The sequence below is a fragment of the Xenia sp. Carnegie-2017 genome, unplaced genomic scaffold, assembly GCF_021976095.1.
Source record: "Xenia sp. Carnegie-2017 unplaced genomic scaffold, XeniaSp_v1 HiC_scaffold_23, whole genome shotgun sequence".
Lineage (NCBI taxonomy): Eukaryota > Metazoa > Cnidaria > Anthozoa > Malacalcyonacea > Xeniidae > Xenia > Xenia sp. Carnegie-2017.
Genome location: NW_025813486.1, coordinates 17,677,124 through 17,697,094, shown reverse-complemented (window position 1 = coordinate 17,697,094; position 19,971 = coordinate 17,677,124). Strand labels below are relative to the sequence as shown.

Below are 19,971 nucleotides of genomic sequence, written 5' to 3'. Positions count from 1 at the left end.
AAGGAAACGACTCGGGACGAGTCGGTCGACTCAAGCGATTTAATGAGAACCAAGGTTACGGCAAAACAATTCGTGTTTGTTTTTTGGCAGTAAAAAATTCTTTTAATGACGAGAAGCATAAACTAAATTTATTCTTCTGGAAGCAAAATCAACAAGCATTAAAACAAGGCTGTTCAATTTCAGATTCTTTTATTAATGTATATAAAATATCAGCATTATATTACATTTTCAAAATATCGTTTTCGACTATATCATACCCTTAATATCACTACCCTCTACTGATTTCAACTTAAACGTGACGACAAAGAATATAACAAGTTAACAATTTTATGTCAAGCTCTACTATATTTTTTGTCATATAATAATTACTTATACATGTGTTGATTTCTGTTTTCTATAATAATATGCTTTCATGTTTACATATATTTTCCCATTTACCCAAACGTTTTAAATGTAAAAAGGTTTCATGGACTACAAATTATTTTCACTTTATTTGATAGTTGCTCATGTTTTGAAAATGGCGACAAAGAATGGGATTAACGCATTCAGTTCCAGGAGGGCAGCAACGCCCGTTGTGACAACATACTGCATTTCGAAAACAACAGTAGTATTTATGATTATAATCTTGTTGAAAACAGCAAGTTTCGTCATCGTTACAATAATATCGACGACGATGTGATCTTCCACAATATTGCAAATCAACGTCCTAGAAGAAATTCTAGCTGTTAGAAGAAGCACAAAAATCAAATTCATTAATTTGCTGTAGGTAAAATCAGTGTTGTAGCTAGTGAACCATAATTTTGTCTTGATATGCTTAGTTTTATGTGTCAACTCTTGGCATGCAGACACAAAAGATCACCAAAAAAGGAGTAATGATTATGTTGCAAATTTTACATGGCAGGATTCAAAGTTGTAGGCTGGCTATGTTGGCAGTCATAATGATATTTCTTATTACAATTGTCATACAAATAGTTTAAAAGATCTATAAAACTATTAAACAAAAACTGCAAGCAAAATTAGCCAAATGGCGCATTTGGAAATTACTAAATTAAGGACAACGATAGACAAAGGAAAATTTCGTTTTGAGTCAATCAGAGGTTTGTTTACGTTTCTAAAAATTAGCCAATCAAAACTCGCAAAACGCAAAAAAGTAAAAAATGGATTGAGAAAAATGAACTTTGTTTAAAGCCTTTGGTAAGCTACGTTTTTGTGTAAAAAATATAAAAACCAAAGATTCATTTAATGCAACACTTTTTCTTCAATCTGCTTGTGGGCATTTTTTAACTTCGATCTAGAACGGAATATATCAGGTGTTGAACAACAACAATTTTACACGCACAAAGTAGCATTATTGGTCATGTGCTTGGTGTACAAGAGTTGCCTATTTTACTGGCGAAATTTGGCAAGTTTTTACACAATGTATAACTGTTATGTTAATGAGCTTGAAAAATTTAATATTTGACACCTGTCATCCTTCTCTTGTCTGAAGTGTATCGTGTAAACCTCTAGCAACCAATATTCTCGCCAAATTTATCAATGGCAGTGATATATCAGAGGACAAAATTCAACGGAGTCGTCCTTGCTTGGTGGTTTTTGGTCAAATGTTTTAAAGATTTGGTTGCATTTCAAGTGTGGGTATTTTATGACTAAAGGCCAATTTATACTTCTTACGACTTGCGTCGCGCGACACTCTGGCTTGTGCAATCTATGGGCACGCGCCATCCGACAGTCAAATAAAGCATTTATAGTAAACGCGACAACCCATGCGACAACCGCGCGAAATCTGTATACAAATTCAAATTTATGTTGACATTTACATCAAGTAGTGCATTGGCAGCATTGTTAAAATTCTTTGTGAATCAAATGAATTCATTTCTGCTAAAATGCTAGACAACCACGACACGATAATGATAATAGCAGGAATAGTTTTTGCGCCAGGATTGCCACTCTTCGATTTTAAACGCTTTTTGGCATTCGTAAATCGGTCCCGTATTTTCTTCCATTTTTGTCAGCAAACAGCATTATTTGTTTCGAGCTTTTCGCGATTTCCTTCCATGAATTCGTAGTTTTTTGTAGGTCTTTATAATCCCTTCTAGACGAGTCTCATATATATGAGGGTATTTCCTAACTTCTTTCGCTAATCTTTCTTCGAATCCATCCATGATTTAATATTTTTTTATATTTGTGATAAATATATGCTGAGACAAACACAAATGACTAACCACGTGTTATTAGATAGCCAATTATCTTGCGCGACAATTCGACAAAATGTCTGCGACGTTACAACTTTTTGCGAGGCGCACGTGTACGACAATACGGTGAAATTACGTCAAATGATACTTCCGTTTTGGTGATATGACGTCATATTCCTCATGCGACATGGCGCGCGACACTTGTCGCACGAAGTATAAATTAGCCTTAAGGTTCTGCCTTGACGAAGAGAAGACTTGAATTGTCAACCGACTATTGATTGGGATACTTGCCATTGACCTAGTTCACATATGACTGAGACTTGACTGAGGCATACCTGTGACGATGCCCTCGTTGCTCTTAAGGCAAATGTGAACACTCATCGCTGACACACCAAGGGTGTTTCAGGCTGTTGTTGGGGTTACCTGCGGTATACCGCCAAAATGCCGTAAGAGTTGAATTGAGTTTCCGTCAAGCATTTTGGTAAAAAGATGGGGATGAATTTTCAACGCAAGACATGGAACCAAAAAGACTCAATGTAATAATTCCGATCACTTTACGATAAAAATAAAAACTTATAGATACAATACGCAACTATCGGGCTATTTATGATAAATCGTGTCTAGAGTACAAAAATCAAATTCAAAGATTAAAATCCAAATTATTCTCTTTTTATTAAACTGGCTCTCCCATCATTGATGTATTTTGAAATGACTGTTAAAAGGGCCGCATAATTTGCTAATTGTAACGATATTTTCAAATTACGAAGCACTACTTTGTCAAATTCAAACTGCCGCTGAATTTTTGTGGTCTATCGGCCATTTGATTTATGTCATTGAAATGCATCGCAGGCATGTCTCAGTCAGGTCTCGGCAAAAAAATCACAAAGCATCTCAGACTTTACTCTTCAAGAGAACATAAAAGTGTTTTAAACGCCCAATGTTTGCTGCAATCAGGCAAATCCTTTTATCTTTGACAGAATTAAATTTATTTAAACAGTGTCTTGCGTAGCAAGACAAGAAACCATCTTTATTGTATATTTTAATTAAATTTATTATCGCCAATTGTATAAATTTTCTGATCAAGCAAGTTAGGGCTAATAAATTGTGCAATCAGAAATTTCACAGAATATAATATGTTGCTATTTTAAAGCTGACCGTCAAAATTCATGTACAGTTTTAAATGTACACTTCTGCAGTTTAAGATGTTAAGTTGAAAATTTATTTCAAGTGCTACAAGGCAAGATACTTAGAATTTGTAACTTTAATGTACAAACTGCTGCTTAATAAAACAGGCCATACTCTATACCCACAGGTAAAAAAACTTTGTTCTTTTGCTTTGTAGGTTTTGATTGGTTTTCCACTAAAGTTAAATCTAATAGGAGCAATAGGATAGTCACGAATTTTTCATGATTTAATTTAGATATTTCCGTTTCGCATGCTTCTCCTGATGAGAGCAACATGTACCATACATTTCCCACGTCATTGTTGAAATGTTGGGTGATGATTGGTATATAATACTATTAATTTAAATATTGGCAAGAAAATTTCCACACAATGTATGAATGTTTACAAAGATTTTTGTCAATATTGAATGAATGCACAATTGAAAATCTTCTCTAAATTTTAGAGAAAAAACCAAGAACACTGATGCTGCAGATCAAAAAACACTTCAAGTTAATGAAATTGTTAACTGTACGCACAAATTGCAACCATCTCAGCCATTTTTGGTACCATTAAGGACATTTACCTTTATCATCACGCAATCTTTCCACAATGAAGAGGAAAATTGTATGGTACATGTTGCTCTCATCAGGTGAAGCATGCAAAATGGAGGTATCTAATTTTTATTTGGAAGAAGTCGTGACTATCCTATTGTTGCCTTTAATTGCCTTTTATTGTTTCAATTTCAAACTGCCGCTGAATAAATGTGGTCTATCGGCCATATGAATTATGTCATTGAAAAGCATTGCAGGCATGTCTCAGTCGGGTCTCGGCAAAAAAATCACAAAACATCTCAGGCTTTACTCTTCAAGAGAATATAAAAGCGTTTTAAACGCCCCATGTTTGTTGCAATCAGGCAAATCCTTTTACCTTTGACAGTATTAAATTTATTTAAACATAAAGTTCCTTGCGTAGCGAGACAAGAAACCATCTTTATTATATATTTTAATTAAATTTATTATCGCCAATTGTATAAATTTTTTGATCAAGCAAGTTAGTGCTAACAGATTGTGCAATCAGAAATTTGACAGAATTTAATATGTTGCTATTTTAAAGCTGGCCGTCAAAATTCATGTACTGTTTTAAATGTACACTTGTGCAATTTAAGATGTTAATTTGAAAAGTTATTTCAAGTGCTAAAAGACAAGATACTTAGAATTTGTAACATTAATGTACAAACTGCTGCTATATGAAACAGGGCCATACTCTATACCCACAGTTAAAAAAACTTTGTCCTTTTGCTTTGCAGGTTTTGATTGGTTTTCCACTAAAGTAAAATCTAAAGGGAGCACTAGGTTAGTCACGATTTTAGTACCATTAAGGAAGTTTACCTTTATCATCACGCAATCTTTTCACAATGAAGGGGAAAAATGTATGGTACATGTTGCTCTCATCAGGTGAAGCATGCGAAATGGAGGTATCCAAATTTTATTTGGAAGAAGTCGTGACTATCCTATTGTTGCCTTTAGATTTAACTTGAGTGGAAAACAAACCAAAACCTACAAGTTAAAAGAACAAAATTTTGTATGTCTGTGAGTGTGTAGTTTAACCCTTTTTAATTAAGCGGCAGTTTGTACAATAAAGTTACAAATTCTAAGCTTTTTGCATTCAAGCATATAAAATATCTTTTTAACTTAACAACTTAATCGTAATTTTCGCAAGTGTACACTTAAAACAGTACATGAACTTTAACTGTCCGGTTCAAAACAGCAACATAATACATTTTTGCCAGATTTTACAATTGGGAATAATAAATTTAACTAAAATATAATAAAGATGGTTTCCTGTAATGCAAAGCAAGAAACTTCATGTTTAATTAAGTCAAATTCTGTCAAAGTTGAAAGGATTTACCTGATTGCAACAAATATAAGGTGCATTACGATGTTGTTTAGTCATTCCATTCACGTGGAATGTCTATATCTTCTGATCAGGACTGAGAATATGCAAGTGTAAAATTTGTCAAACATCTGTAACCTGTCACCTAAAATCGACTATTTGTGAAGAGCTGCAGACGTTTTAAAGCCGTCTTAACCAAGGCATAAATACATTCAAACGAAGACGAAAATAAGTAGAACCAGCACAGTGATGATGCAAACACTTAATTGAACGAAATTAAGAAGAGACTGAATGACTCATATCAAATGAGAGCTGTGAAGAAGCAAACTTTTCACTAAGAAGTGTAAGTCATTTGTAAGGAAAGCAATCAGCAGTCGGTTAACAATGCAAGTTTCTTCTTAGTAAATGCAGAACTTTATTACTACTGTGCTAAAAATTCTTTGTTAGCTGTAGTAAGAACAACAGATTACCAAAAAAAATGAGTAAAGGTAACTTTTTATTTTTTCATGGCAGGAATAATATTGTCGGCTGGCTATGTCGATGGTCATAACGGTATTTTTTCCATCAAATAATACAAGCAAAATGCATGTTCTGATTGGTAAATGACCTATTTTTAATTCTATGTTTCATAGTTTTCACTTCGTTTTTGTATGTAGCCGCTACGCATGCGCGGCTAACCACTATGCTACACTGAAAAAGTGTCCTTCTTTTTGTCTGTCTGTCTGTCCGTGTAAATCCTCGGTGATAGTCGAATTTTCGAATGATGGCGAATAATACCGTTTTGTGCGTTCGTTGCTTTGTCGTAAAATTTCGTGAGTTGTTTTTCATTCCACATTAAGACTATAACAAGAGCATATAAATATATACAGGGGCGGATCTAGAGTATGTCAAATCCATCGCGCGACTGATGTTTGAAATTCAAAATATACCTATTCATATTAATTAAAAATTCATTAATTATTCTTACTTTATTATCGCATTTATTTCGTGATAAGAATCCAGCTTTATTTATTATTTAAAACTAATGACTAATCCAATGGACATCTCCTTGGTAACCAGATCAGTTGAATTTTAATTCACCTGGAATAACCGACTGATAAGTGGGGTGGCTTGACTGGTTCGACGGATAAAGGAGTCTATGAGCGCCAAAAACGCTTATTTTATTGGTCAATGGCCAGATCAGTGGACAGTCTGGAATGGTCTTTACCGATAAGAGGGGTGACCGGACGTAAAAGGGAGTCCAATTGCTATCTTAAAATTGGTTCGTTTGAACTTTTGTTTTGTTGTGATTGGTTTGACGAATTTCGACTGATAGCCCACTGAACTAGCATAGTCAAGCTCACTGTCTGAATTGAATGTTTGATCGTTTCATAGTAATTTTTATAAGCATGATAGAAACTAAACTACAATCAGATGGAATTTATGGAAATCTTTTACAAGTTCATATATTGACACGAATGCTGCTTTTCAAACAGTGAATTTTTTTTCAAGAGGGTGAAAAACTTATTGATAAATTGTAAATGCTTGGCAAAGACAATCTCGCGAGCGACATTTCAGTCATTGATGTTTAAAAGAAAGCCAACATAGTTTTAAGTTTTATCAGCAGCAATTTACATTCAAAATCGTAAGTAAAGGACAAGTGAAATGGTTGCATGAATGTAATATATCAAAGTCAAATAATGCGAGTGTGTGATGCGATTTATGTTAATATGGCGTATGGTAAGCAGATTGATGCTTCTAAAATTGTTTTTGCCGAAGGACTTTTGGCTATGATTTCTTTAGTGCTTTGGGAATCGTGGCCGTTATATGGCAGCGAAATCCTACATTCCTGTAAAATATATTTCAATGGACAAAAAATCTGTAGCCATAAGGCGCCATACTATTATTTACTTTATCATAAACAAATGTTTGGGGCTTTTCAGTTTATGATCATTGATCATTCAATCATTGGACAGTTATACTACATATTGTTTAAGATTTGAGAAAACTAACATTGATTACATGAGAAGCTGTTTACTATAACCTGTGATTTTAAGTATTGCGAGCCTATTTTTACTAAATACGGCTTTGTTCCCTTGGGCGAATTTAGTTCTCATATTTGCGCCTGCTTAAATAAAAAGAACAACATTATCCTTTGGTTGTTAATGTATAGAGCATTTACTAAACTGTTTCAAATGTTTAGAATGCTTGATCTAAACATTTGAAAATATTGCAGGTAGGAAAAAGGTTGCAAAACAGTCACCTTTATGGCTGGTGTTTCCCTAATATTGGCAAAAGATCGTCTTTATTTTTAGGCATGTTCAAACAGTCTTGCGAATGCTATTCAAATCACCAAGTTTATCACTGGGTCTGATCCAAAACACGGGCATCAATCAATCAGATCACGCGTTTCGCATATGTTATTTTATAGTTTCTAATGATTCATAATACTCGGTGGTTGGGACTTTGCTTTCTACAGTATTGTCTCACCTACAATTTTCTATTAATTGATAAAATAGAATGAAGAGCTACATACCCCTTTTTCTTTCCTCTCTGACACTGAGTTTATCAATCTTTGCTTTGATAGATCGTTTGATTCTATTTCGATCGATTCATGAAGAATCAAAAGAATCAAAGTAATGTAGAATACTTTCATGATTGAAATGAAATGTTGAAATTTGTATTTTAATATAAAAACTTATAGCCGCTAATTAAAATCAGAATAATATTTTATTTTCTCATTCACATGATAATACAATGATAATGATAATGATACATGTTAATGGCAATGTAAATTGCCCTTTCATAAAACGAAATTTCTGAATTGAACGTCAAGCAATTAGAAAAAGTTTTGTAAAACCCAAAAAGCAAAACAAAAAACCATGCAACAATTTTTTGAGACCTTTGAGTCCTAACCGGTAAATAACATAAATGTATTTATACATATTTTAAGTACACTCTCTAGTAATTGGAATAGTCAAAATTGCCTATACTAATGATCTTTATATGTAATGAGTGGAATTATACCTGGCTATTGTTTTATTGCTGTCCTTCTGTTTCTTCTTCTTCCTAAAAGCTACTATGCCCTATAGTGATGTGCTCTCTGTAAGACCATATGTATAATCATCATGTCAAGCATGACAGGCATGTGAATGCTGATGTGTGATGAATTAATTGTAGTTTTGCAAAATACTTTTGTTTTAGTAATCTGATAGCCTTATGACTGCGTGAATGGATAGAATTTGGGAAGATTTACCTTATGTGAAATTCAATGATGTATGAATTTCTCTTTCTTGACATTTTTGTTCTTTTTCTGTATGTTCTAAACAGCCCAGCTTCTCGGCCTTTAACTTTAACATACTATATGTTTCAATGGTGCCAAACCCTTGCCAAAACCGTGCGACTGTGATATGACTGTATGAGTGGATAGCAAGACATATATTTCGGCGTATGCTTCAAGAAGAAGACGATATGGTTTATTACTTTTTGTCACAGTTCAAGCAAAAGGCTTTAACCTGTAACTATGTAGAATCAAGTGTCGAGTTCATTAGTAATTAAGTCATTCATACTTGTCGTTCGGTTACACTCCGAAGGAAATCATTGGAAAAGAGACAAATGCATGCCAGCATTACATGGGCTACATCAAATCTCTAGTGCGTAGGAAGCCTCTTACTTCCAGGCTAGTAAGATAAACAATGATGTTCATATCGACGTGAAAAAAGAAAATGTTTATTCCAGCTGTCTTAAGCAAAAGAAGAGAAAATCTTCAAAATAAGATTCAATTAGATGATAATAAATGCTTTAAATGTGGTAGAACTGGTCATTATTTTGTCAATATGCATTATAAACAGAAATAACCTGTTCAATAAATGTTTTATAATATAGCAACAAAAGGGTAGTGGTTTAGACTAAATTTTTCTAAGCGAACGAAGGCGTAAAATTTAGTAAACAGTGAAGCAAAACGAAGTTCATACTTCTGGGAGCAAGATCAACAAACGCTGTGACAAGGACGTTTAAGTCCTGATTCTCGTATTTATGTATATAAAATATCAGCATTATATTATATTTTCAAAATATTTTCTTGACCATATCATACCCTTAATATCACCACCCTCTACAGATTTCAACTTAAACGTGACGACAAAGAATGTAACAAGTTAACAATTTTATGTTAAGTTTTGCTATATTTTTTGTCATATAATAATTACTTATACATGTGTTGATTTCTGTTTTTCTATAATAATATGCTTTCATGTTTACATATATTTTCCCATTTACCCAAACGTTTTAAATGTAAAAAGGTTTCATGGACTACAAATTATTTTCACTTTATTTGATAGTTGCTCATGTTTTGAAAATGGCGACAAAGAATGGGATTAACGCATTCAGTTCCAGGAGGGCAGCAATTCCCGTTGTTACAACATACTGCATTTTCAAAACAACAGTAGTAATTAGAAGAACCGGAATGACAACAGCAAGTTTGGTTATCTTCACAATAAAATCGATGACGTCTTGAAGCTCCACAAAATTTCCTAGAAACGCCCTAAAAGAAATTCTAGCTGTTAGAAGAAGGACAAAAATCACATTCATTAAATTGCTGTAGGTAAAATCAGTGTTGTAGCTAGTGCACCATAATTTTGTACTGTTATGCTTAGTTTTATGTGTCAACTCTTGGCATGCAGACACAAAAGATCACCAAAAAAGAAGTAATGATTATGTTGCAAATTTTACATGGCAGGATTCAAAGTTGTAGGCTGGCTATGTTGGCAGTCATAATGATATTTCTTATTACAATTGTCATACAAACAGATAAAAAGATCTATAGAACTATTAAACAAAAGCTGCAATTAAATATAGCCCATTTGGAAATTACTAAGTTAAGGACAGCGATGAACAAGAGAAAATTTCGTTTTGAGTCAATCAGAGGTTTGTTTACGTTTCTAAAAATTAGCCAATCAAAACTCGCAAAACACAAAATGTAAACAAAAGGATTGAGAAATTGTCATTTGTTTGAAGCCTTTGGTGAGCTACGTTTTCGAGTAAAAAAATAAAACCAAAGATTCATTTAATGCAACACTTTTTCTTAAAACTCCTCGTGGGCATTTTTGAACTTTGATCTAGAACGGAATATATCGGCTGTTGAACAACAACCATTTTACACGCACGAAGTAGCATTGGTCATGTGCTTGGTGTACAAGAGTTGCCTATTTCAATGACGAAATTTGGCAAGTTTTTACACAATGTGTAACTGTTATGTTAATGAGCTTGAAAAAATTAGTATTTGACACCTGTCATCCTTCTCTTGTCGGAAGTGTATCGTGTAAACCTCTAGCAACCAATGGTCTCGCCATAATTATTAATGGCAGTGATAAATCAGAGGACTTAATTCAAGCGAATCATCCTTGCTTGGTGATTTTTGGTCAAAAATTTTAAAGATTTGGTTGCATTTCAAAAGTGGTTATTTTATGACTAAGGTTCTGCCTTGACGAAGAGAAGACTTGAATTGTCAACCGACCATTGATTGGGATACTTGCCATTGACCAAGTTCACACATGACTGAGACTTGACTGAGGCATACCTGTGACGATGCCCTCGTTGCTCTTAAGGCAAATGCGAACACTCATCGCAGACACAGTATTGGTGTTTCAGGCAGTTTTAGGAGTTACCTGCGGTATACCGCCGAAATGCCGTAAGAGTTGAGTTGAGTTCCCATCACGCATTTGGGTAAAAAGATAGCGGATGAATTTTCAACACAGGATATGGAACCATAAAGACTCAATGGAATAGTTCTGATCACTTTACGATAAAAATAAAAACTTATGTATACAATACGCAACTATCGGGCTATTTATGATAAATCGTGTCAAGAGTACAAAAATCAAATTCAAAGAGTAAAATCCAAATTATTCTCTTTTTATCAAACTGGTTCTCCCATCTTTGATGTATTTTGAAATGACTGTTAAAAGGGCCGCATAATTTGCTAATTGTAACGCTATTTTCAAATTACGAAGCACTATTTTGTCAAATTCAGACTGTCGCTGAATTTTTGTGGTCTACCGGCCATTTGATTTATGTCATTGAAAAATATCGCAGGCATGTCTCAGTCAGGCCTCGGCAAAAAAATTAGAAAGCATCTCAGCCTTTACTCTTCAAGAGAACATAAAAGCGTTTTAAACGCCCCATGTTTGTTGCAATCAGGCATATCCTTTTAACTTTGACAGAATTAAATTTATTTAAACATGAAGTTTCTTGCGTAGCAAGACAAGAAACCATCTTTATTATATATTTTAATTAAATTTATTATCGCCAATTGTATAAATTTTCTGATCAAGCAAGTTAGTGCTAATAGATTGTGCAATCAGAAATTTGACAGAATATAATATGTCGCTATTTTAAAGCTGACCGTCAAAATTCATGTACTGTTTTAAATGTACACTTGTGCAATTTAAGATGTTAATTTGAAAAGTTATTTCAAGTGCTAAAAGACAAGATACTTAGAATTTGTAACATTAATGTACAAACTGCTGCTATATGAAACAGGGCCATACTCTATACCCACAGTTAAAAAAACTTTGTCCTTTTGCTTTGCAGGTTTTGATTGGTTTTCCACTAAAGTAAAATCTAAAGGGAGCACTAGGTTAGTCACGATTTTAGTACCATTAAGGAAGTTAACCTTTATCATTACGCAATCTTTCCACAATGAAGGGGGGAAATGATGCTCTCATCAGGTGAAGCATGCGAAATGGAGGTATCTAAACTTTATTTGGAAGAAGTCGTGACTATCCTATTGTTGCCTTTAGATTTAATTTGAGTGGAAAACAAACCAAAACCTACAAGGTAAAAGAACAAAATTTTTATGTCTGTGAGTGTGTAGTTTAACCCTTTTAATTATGCGGCAGTTTGTACAATAAAGTTACAAATTCTAAGCTTTTGCATTCAAGCATTTAAAATATCTTTTAACTTAACAACTTAATCGTAATTTTCGCAAGTGTACACTTAAAACAGTACATGAACTTTAACTGTCCGGTTCAAAATAGCAACATAATACATTTTGCCAGATTTCTGATGGCAGAATTAATTAATCAAACTTGCATGATCGGAAAATTTTACAATTGGGAATAATAAATTTAACTAAAATATAATAAAGATGGTTTCCTGTAATGCAAAGCAAGAAACTTCATGTTTAATTAAGTCAAATTCTGTCAAAGTTGAAAGGTTTTACCTGATTGCAACAAATATAAGGTGCATTACGATGTTGTTTAGTCATTCCATTCACGTGGAATGTCTATATCTCCTGATCAGGACTGAGAATATGCAAGTGTAAAATTTGTCAAACATCTGTAACCTGTCAGCTAAAATCGACTATTTGTGAAGAGCTGCAGACGTTTTAAAGCCGTCTTAACCAAGGCATAAATACATTCAAACGAAGACGAAAATAAGTAGAACCAGCACAATGATGATGCAAACACTTAATTGAACGAAATAAAGAAGAGACTGAATGACTCATATCAAATGAGAGCTGTGAAGAAGCAATCTTTTCACTAAGAAGAATAAGTCATTTGTAAGGAAAGCAATCAGCAGTCGGTTAACAATGCAAGTTTCTTCTTAGTAAATGCAGAACTTTATTAATACTGTGCTAAAAATTCTTTGTTAGCTGTAGTAAGAACAACAGATTACCAAAAAAAATGAGTAATGGTAACTTTCCTATTTTTTCATGGCAGGAATAATATTGTCGGCTAGCTATGTCGATGGTCATAATGGTACTTTTTTCCATCAAATAATACAAGCAAAATGCATGTTCTGATTGGTAAATGACCTATTTTTAATTCCATGTTTAATAGTTTTCACTTCGTTTTTGTATGTAGCCGCTACGCATGCGCGGCTAACTACTATGCTACACTGAAAAAGTGTCCTTCCTTCTGTCTGTCTGTCTGTCCGTCTTAATCCTCGGTGATAGTCGAATTTTCGAACGATGGCGAATAATACCGTTTTGTGCGTTCGTTACTTTGTCGTAAAATTTCGTGAGTTGTTTTTCATTCCACATAAAGACTATAACAATGAATCCAAGAGCATATAAATATATACAGGGGCGTATCTAGAGTATGTCAAATCCGTCGCGCGACTGATGTTTGAAGTCAAAAATTACCTATTCATATTAATTAAAAAATCATTAATTATTCTTACTTTATTATCGCATTTACTTCGTGATAAAAATCCAGCTTTATTTATTATTAAAACTAATGACTAATCCAATGGATATCTCTTTGGTAACCAGATCAGTTGAATTTTATTTGACCTGGAATAACCGACTGATAAGTGGGGTGGCTTGACTGGTTCGACGGATAAAGGAGTCTATGAGCGCCAAAAACGCTTATTTTATTGGTCAATGGCCAGATCAGTGGACAGTCTGGAATGGTCTCGACTGATAAGAGGGTGACCGGACGTAAAGGGAGTCCAATTGCTATCTTACAATTGGTTCATTTGAATTTTGTTTTATTGTGATTGGTTTGACGAATTTCGACTGATAGCCACTGAACTAGCATAGTCAAGCTCACTGTCTGAATTGAATGTTTGATCGTTTCATAGTAATTTTTATAAGCATGATAGAAACTAAACTACAATCAGATGGAATTTATGGAAATCTTTTACAAGTTCATATATTGACACGAATGCTGCTTTTCAAACAGTGAATTTTTTCAAGAGGGTGAAAAATTTTGATAAATTGTAAATGCTTGGCAAAGACAATCTCGCGAGCGACATTTCAGTCATTGATGTTTAAAAGAAAGCCAACATAGTTTTAAGTTTTATCAGCAGAAATTTACATTCAAAATCGTAAGTAAAGGACAAATGAAATGGTTGCATGAATGTAATATATCAAAGTCAATTTATGCGAGTGTGTGATGCGATTTATGTCAATATGGCGTATGGTAAGCAGACTGATTCTTCTAAAATTGTTGTTGCCGAAGGACTTTTAGCTATGATTTCTTTAGTGCTTTGGGAATCGTGGCCGTTATATGGCAGCGAAATCCTACATTCCTGCAAATATATTTCATTGGACAAAAAATCTGTAGCCATAAGGCGCCATACTATTATTTACTTTATCATAAAAAAATCTTTGTGGCTTTTCAGTTTATGATCATTGATCATTCAATCATTGGACAGTTATACTACATATTGTTTAAGATTTGAGAAAACTAGCATTGATTACATTAGAATCTGTTTACTATAACGTGTGATTTTAAGTCTTCTGATCCATGAAGCTTTTTATTTTGACAATTTAACTGGAATGGTATTAAACCTGAGTATTCCACATACATGAAATGTTGTCCCATGTCACATATTGTCCCTTTTCTAACTGAACACCTCATGTAGAGATGTAAAGGTGTGTTAATCTACAGCTCATATCAGATTGTTTGCCATAAATTCCAAAGGGCTATTGATGTATGAAAAGAATTTTCTATAAAGTAAAAATGTCTTTCTATGTATGCAGATAAACCTTGAAATTTGGCAAAACAGCAAAGTATTTTCATGATCACTAGGTAATTTTTCTGATGATCATTATAATTTCTAAACTAAATTATTTCAGATTTACATTTAAACGAGCTTTGATCATATGAAAAGATATTTATCATAACCAGTAAGCATGACACATGAACCAATTTTAACATTCATGTAATTATATAATTAAAGACATGTTGGTTACATTCTGTTTGTATTTGCAAATACAATGCTACTAGTGATTGCTATATAGCACACCTTGCACATATTTACAGAAGATAATAGTCTGGTGAAATGCCTAATAAACATTTATGGCATTAAGCTGTCCTTAACTGCAAATTTTCACTATGATAGTTTTTGCTTAATCTTTGGCAGAAAAAAATCTTGAGTTTTTTCTCAGAAAGTGAATTTGCTTGCACTGATGTGGAGATGGGTAAAAGGTTACAATAAAGTTGCATGGTTTGAAGTCTGAGCTTTTCTATATCTATGAACTGTCACTTGTAGTACCAAATTTCTAACTTAACTCATTACATAGAGGTTTGAATGGGGGTCTCTAGGGGGGTCTATGCCTGACAACTTGGTAGAAATTTTTAAAGACTATATCTGTTTTTGAATAGCATTATTGTAAAATAAATTTTACGTTCCTCGACATGCTAATGAGCCATATATTTGGCATGATAATGAGCCTAAATATTTGCAAAACATTCAAGTATTGTTCACTTAATTTTTTTTGAAAAAATGTACGCAAAATGTGTTGTTTTTACGCAAAAACGATGCCCACAAAATACATTTTGTATTGCTCTAAAACGCTGAAAATGACATTTTCAAGGCTCTGAAATACAAAATTTCTCTGGGGAGAATACCTCAGCCCCCCAGGTGCGGAGCGCCTCCGACGTTTTATAACTGATATTTGAAAAATCCTAGATCCGCCCCTGAATATATAGTATGTAATAACATTATTCCTATGCGTTAACTGTGAAGCGTCTTGCCACGTACAAAGATCAAACAGAAGTCATTTGCAGTAAGCACAGAATCGTCGGTGGCATAATCCTAAGAAAATGTCGTTATTTTGAGAAATATTAACTAAAAACATCACGGCCCAAAAATTGAATTGTATAGTTATACGTTATTCCTTGTCATCTTTTAAAGCGGAAATAAACATGAGCTCCGATTTATGGGATTTACAAACGAATAATTTACTCTTCGCAAAACTTCATAAAAAAATAATAAATAAAAGTGAAGATATTATTCAAATGCAGGCTATTAAGTGATATCAAATATCAATTATATCTCGTTCAAGCGACCAGTACTAACAATTTGGACTTAGGCCCTGTTCACACGATACCGGATTGGTTAGATACCGGGTTACTTTTCGTACCGGATAGGCCTTGCGTTCATACGGCTCCGCTGGAATCCGATATGCTTTGTATCGTTTTTACGGAGCGATTTGACTTCGCTGTGGTAGTGGAATAAAAACAAATCCGATACGTTCAACTTTGACAACTTAAGCCCGGTTTCCATATGATCGTTTCTGTCGTAAGGATCGTCTTTGTCGCTTACAATTTGTAGAAGCGACAGAAACGATCATATGGAAACGCTCAACTCAAACGACAAAAGCGATCCTTACGTTAGAAACGATCCTTACGTATTGATCGTTTGAGATAGACTAGAGTTCTATCCTTGCGACAGAAACGACCGGAAACACCTTTTACGCGCTTGCATTTTTTAATGGAAACCGGTGCAAAACGTTCGTTACGCCAGAAGCGACTTGATATATCCCATGATACTTCCGTAATTCCATGTGCGAGATTCCGTATTCAAAGATGGCGGCTATCAACTTTAATTCTACGTCTTCATTTATGGAAGAAGTACAGAAGTATGATTGTTTATATAAGAAATTTTCGAAATATTAAAACCCAAAAACAATGTTTTCTTTTTTTCTTTCGCTCTCTCCTTCTTCCCAGCACACGCAAAAGAAAATAATACGCTACAAGTCTTCCTCTTCGATTGACTGCCGTCATTTTGAATATATCATACAGTAAGTGTATGGTGACTAGTTCAAATTAGATACGATGCATACGATTAATGGAAACCAGTTCATCGCAATAATCGCTTCTGTCGTTTGATCACCGCAGGGGACTTTTTTCAACAGACAGAAACGACTCTAGCGACAGAAACGATCATATGGAAACCAGGCATAAGAAGTCTGTGCGATTTTTAAAAAATGAAAGCAAACATAGCGATACAAACTATGTTTTAATTGAATAATCCGCCAGCAAATATAATATACTTCAACGTGGCATGTTTGAGCTTTTAACAATGTATTATCGCAATGTGAAAAGCTTGTTTCTAGTATTATTGTAATGTCAACATATATTCGGTCGTATTTGGACTTTACACTCTTCCAGTCCTTGCGCCCATTCGTAAAAAACTTTAATACGCCCAAGAAAAAACTCTACTTAGTTATCTGTCAAAAAAATTTCTCATTTCTCACGAAATATTTGAATTGGCAACCATCGTCGTTGCCGCTTGCACGTACAAGTACTGGGACGATATAAAAACTTATGTATCGTCTTACAAATCCGGCATCATGTGAACAGAGTACATTTTTCGTATAGGATTGCTCAGCGAATCCGGTACAAGACGAATCCGGTATCGTGTGAACAGGGCCTTAGTAAGATGTATTGTTTTGTATATTATCCAATTCGGTTTTATTTGCATTGCTTATACATTTTTCGCTTCACTCATACAGACTTACAGTACTCTGTTCTGAATTTAATCAAACACTGAAAGCAAAATATTGTTATTTTCAGAAATATTTTCTATGAACATCACGGCCCAAAAATTGACTTGTATAGTTGTACGATATTGCTGTTGTCATCTATTCAAGCGGAACTAAACATGAGTTCGAATAATGGGATGTAAAAACGAAAAATTTTTCTTCACAAAACTTTATAAAAGCATAATAAATAAAGTCAAGATATTTTTCAAATGCCTGCTCACAAGCGACCACAAATAACAGTTATATCTCGTTCCAGCGACCGGTATTAACAACTTTTACATGTACTGTCTTGTATGTATATAGTCCAATTCGATATTATTTACATCGCTTATACATAGTTCGCTTTACTCATGCAGACTCACAGTACAAAGTTGGTAACGTCAAACGATGAAAGCGAGTGAATTTATTTTTCTTTCGAAAATTGTACAAAATACAAATATTATTTCTATGGATTTACAATTTTAGTTATTTTACGTCAAGTAAAATACGATACGTGTCAAACTATGAATAAGAAATACTAAGGACTTATGTCTTACTGAACGATGTCTTAAACATGTCAGAAAATTTTTTTGAAACGCAAAGTGTCTTTTTAAAACAAAAGTGCTTTTAGGTAAAAAAAACTTTTAAAATTCGAGAAATCTAAATGACGTTATTTTCCTTGATACGAGGCTTGAGCACAGTCACGTGACATGCAATCTAATCTAGAGCGTTCGAAAAATGCAGAAAGGATTTAACAATTAATTGGTCATATAACTAAAGAACATTTTCAAATCTCAAAAAAGTTTGACGAAAATAATGTTAAATATATAATTTTATTTCAATAAGGCTCATATTATCTACTTCATTTAGTACTGTGAAAGAATGTTTTATGCAGTGCTGTGTTTGAAATTAAATGAAGATATAATCTTCGCACTTAACTGGAGAATTTAAGCAATTGTCTCAAGAACCCTAAAAATTTAGGTGTCTCAACGGGATTCGAACCCAAGACCTCTGCGGTGCCGGTGCAGTGCTCTGACCAACTTAGCTATGAAGTCACACAGTGGTGAGCTGGTCAATTTTGTTGGGCTCATGTTTTCTCGTGAAAGGAATGTCATGTGAAAGAATGTTTTGTGCAGTGCGGTGTTTGAAATTAAATGAAGATATGATCTTCGCACTTTGCTACCACATAAACGAATTGCGTGCCTATTTTTACTATATTTTACGGCTTTGTTCACTTGGGTGAATTTAGCTCTCATATTTGCGCCCGCTTAAAAAGAAAAGAACAACATTAACCTTTGGTTGTTAATGTATACAGCATTTACTAAACTGTTTCAAATGTTTAGATTGCTTGATCCAAACATTTGAAAATATTGCCGGTAGGAAAAAGGTTGCAAAACAGTCACCTTTATGGCTGGTGTTTCCCTAATATTGGCAAAAGATCGTCTTTGTTTTTAGGCATGTTTAAACAGTCTTGCGAATGCTATTCAAATCACCAAGTTTATCACAGGGTCTGATCAAAAACACGGGAATCAATCAATCAGATCACGCGTTTCGCATATGTTATTTTATAGTTTCTAATGATTCATGTTACTCGGTGGTTGGGACTTTGCTTTCTACAGTATTGTCTCACCTACAATTTTTTTCAAATTGATAAAATAGCAAAAAGAGCTACATACCCCTTTTTCTTTCCTCTCTGACACTGAGTTTATCAATCTTTGCTTTGATAGATCGTTTGATTCTATTTCGATCGATTCATGAAGAATCAAAAGAATCAAAAGAATGTAGAATACTTTCATGACTAAAATGAAATGATAAAGTTTGTATTTTATTATAGAAACTCATAGCCGCTCGTTAAAATCAGAATAATATTTTATTTTCTCATTCACATGATATTATATTGCCTTCCATAAAACGAAATTTCTGAATTGAATGTCAAGCAACTGGAAAAAGTTTTGTAAAACCCAAAAAGCAAAACAAAAATCATGCAAGAATTTTTTGAGACCTTTGAGTCCCAAACAATAAATAACATAAATGTATTTATACATATTTTAAATACACTCTCTAGTAATTGGAATAATCAAAATTGCCTATACTAATGATGTTTATATGTAATGAGTAAAATTATACCTGGCTATTGTTTTATTGCTGTCCTTTCCTTTCTTCTTCTTCCTAAATGCTTTTCTGCCCTATAGTGATGTGCTCTCTGTAAGACCATATGTATAATCATCATGTCAAGTATGACAGGCATGTGAATGCTGATGTGTGATGAAATAATTGTAGTTTTGCAAAATACTTTTGCTTTAGTAATTTGATAGTCATATGACAGCGTGAATGGATAGAATTTGGCAAGATTTACCTTAGGTGAAATTTAATGACGTATAAATTTTTCTTTCTTTGCATTTTTGTTCTTTTTCTGTATGTTCTAAACAGCCCAGCTTCTCGGGGTTATCTTTAACATACTATATGTTTCAGTGGTGCCAAACC

At 33.7% G+C, this 19,971-nt stretch overlaps 2 long non-coding RNA genes across 2 annotated transcripts; both read right to left on the bottom strand.

The window, feature by feature from the left end:
- Positions 1-172: 172 nt before the first annotated feature.
- LOC124447892 lies at positions 173-7,883 on the bottom strand. The gene is made up of 2 exons (XR_006948875.1): positions 7,765-7,883; positions 173-706 (listed from the first exon to the last, which is right to left on the bottom strand). It is a non-coding gene; the product is annotated as an uncharacterized LOC124447892 (long non-coding RNA).
- Positions 7,884-9,229: 1,346 nt separating this feature from the next.
- On the bottom strand, positions 9,230-19,723 carry LOC124447891. The gene is made up of 3 exons (XR_006948874.1): positions 19,615-19,723; positions 19,164-19,285; positions 9,230-9,771 (listed from the first exon to the last, which is right to left on the bottom strand). It is a non-coding gene; the product is annotated as an uncharacterized LOC124447891 (long non-coding RNA).
- Positions 19,724-19,971: the final 248 nt, after the last annotated feature.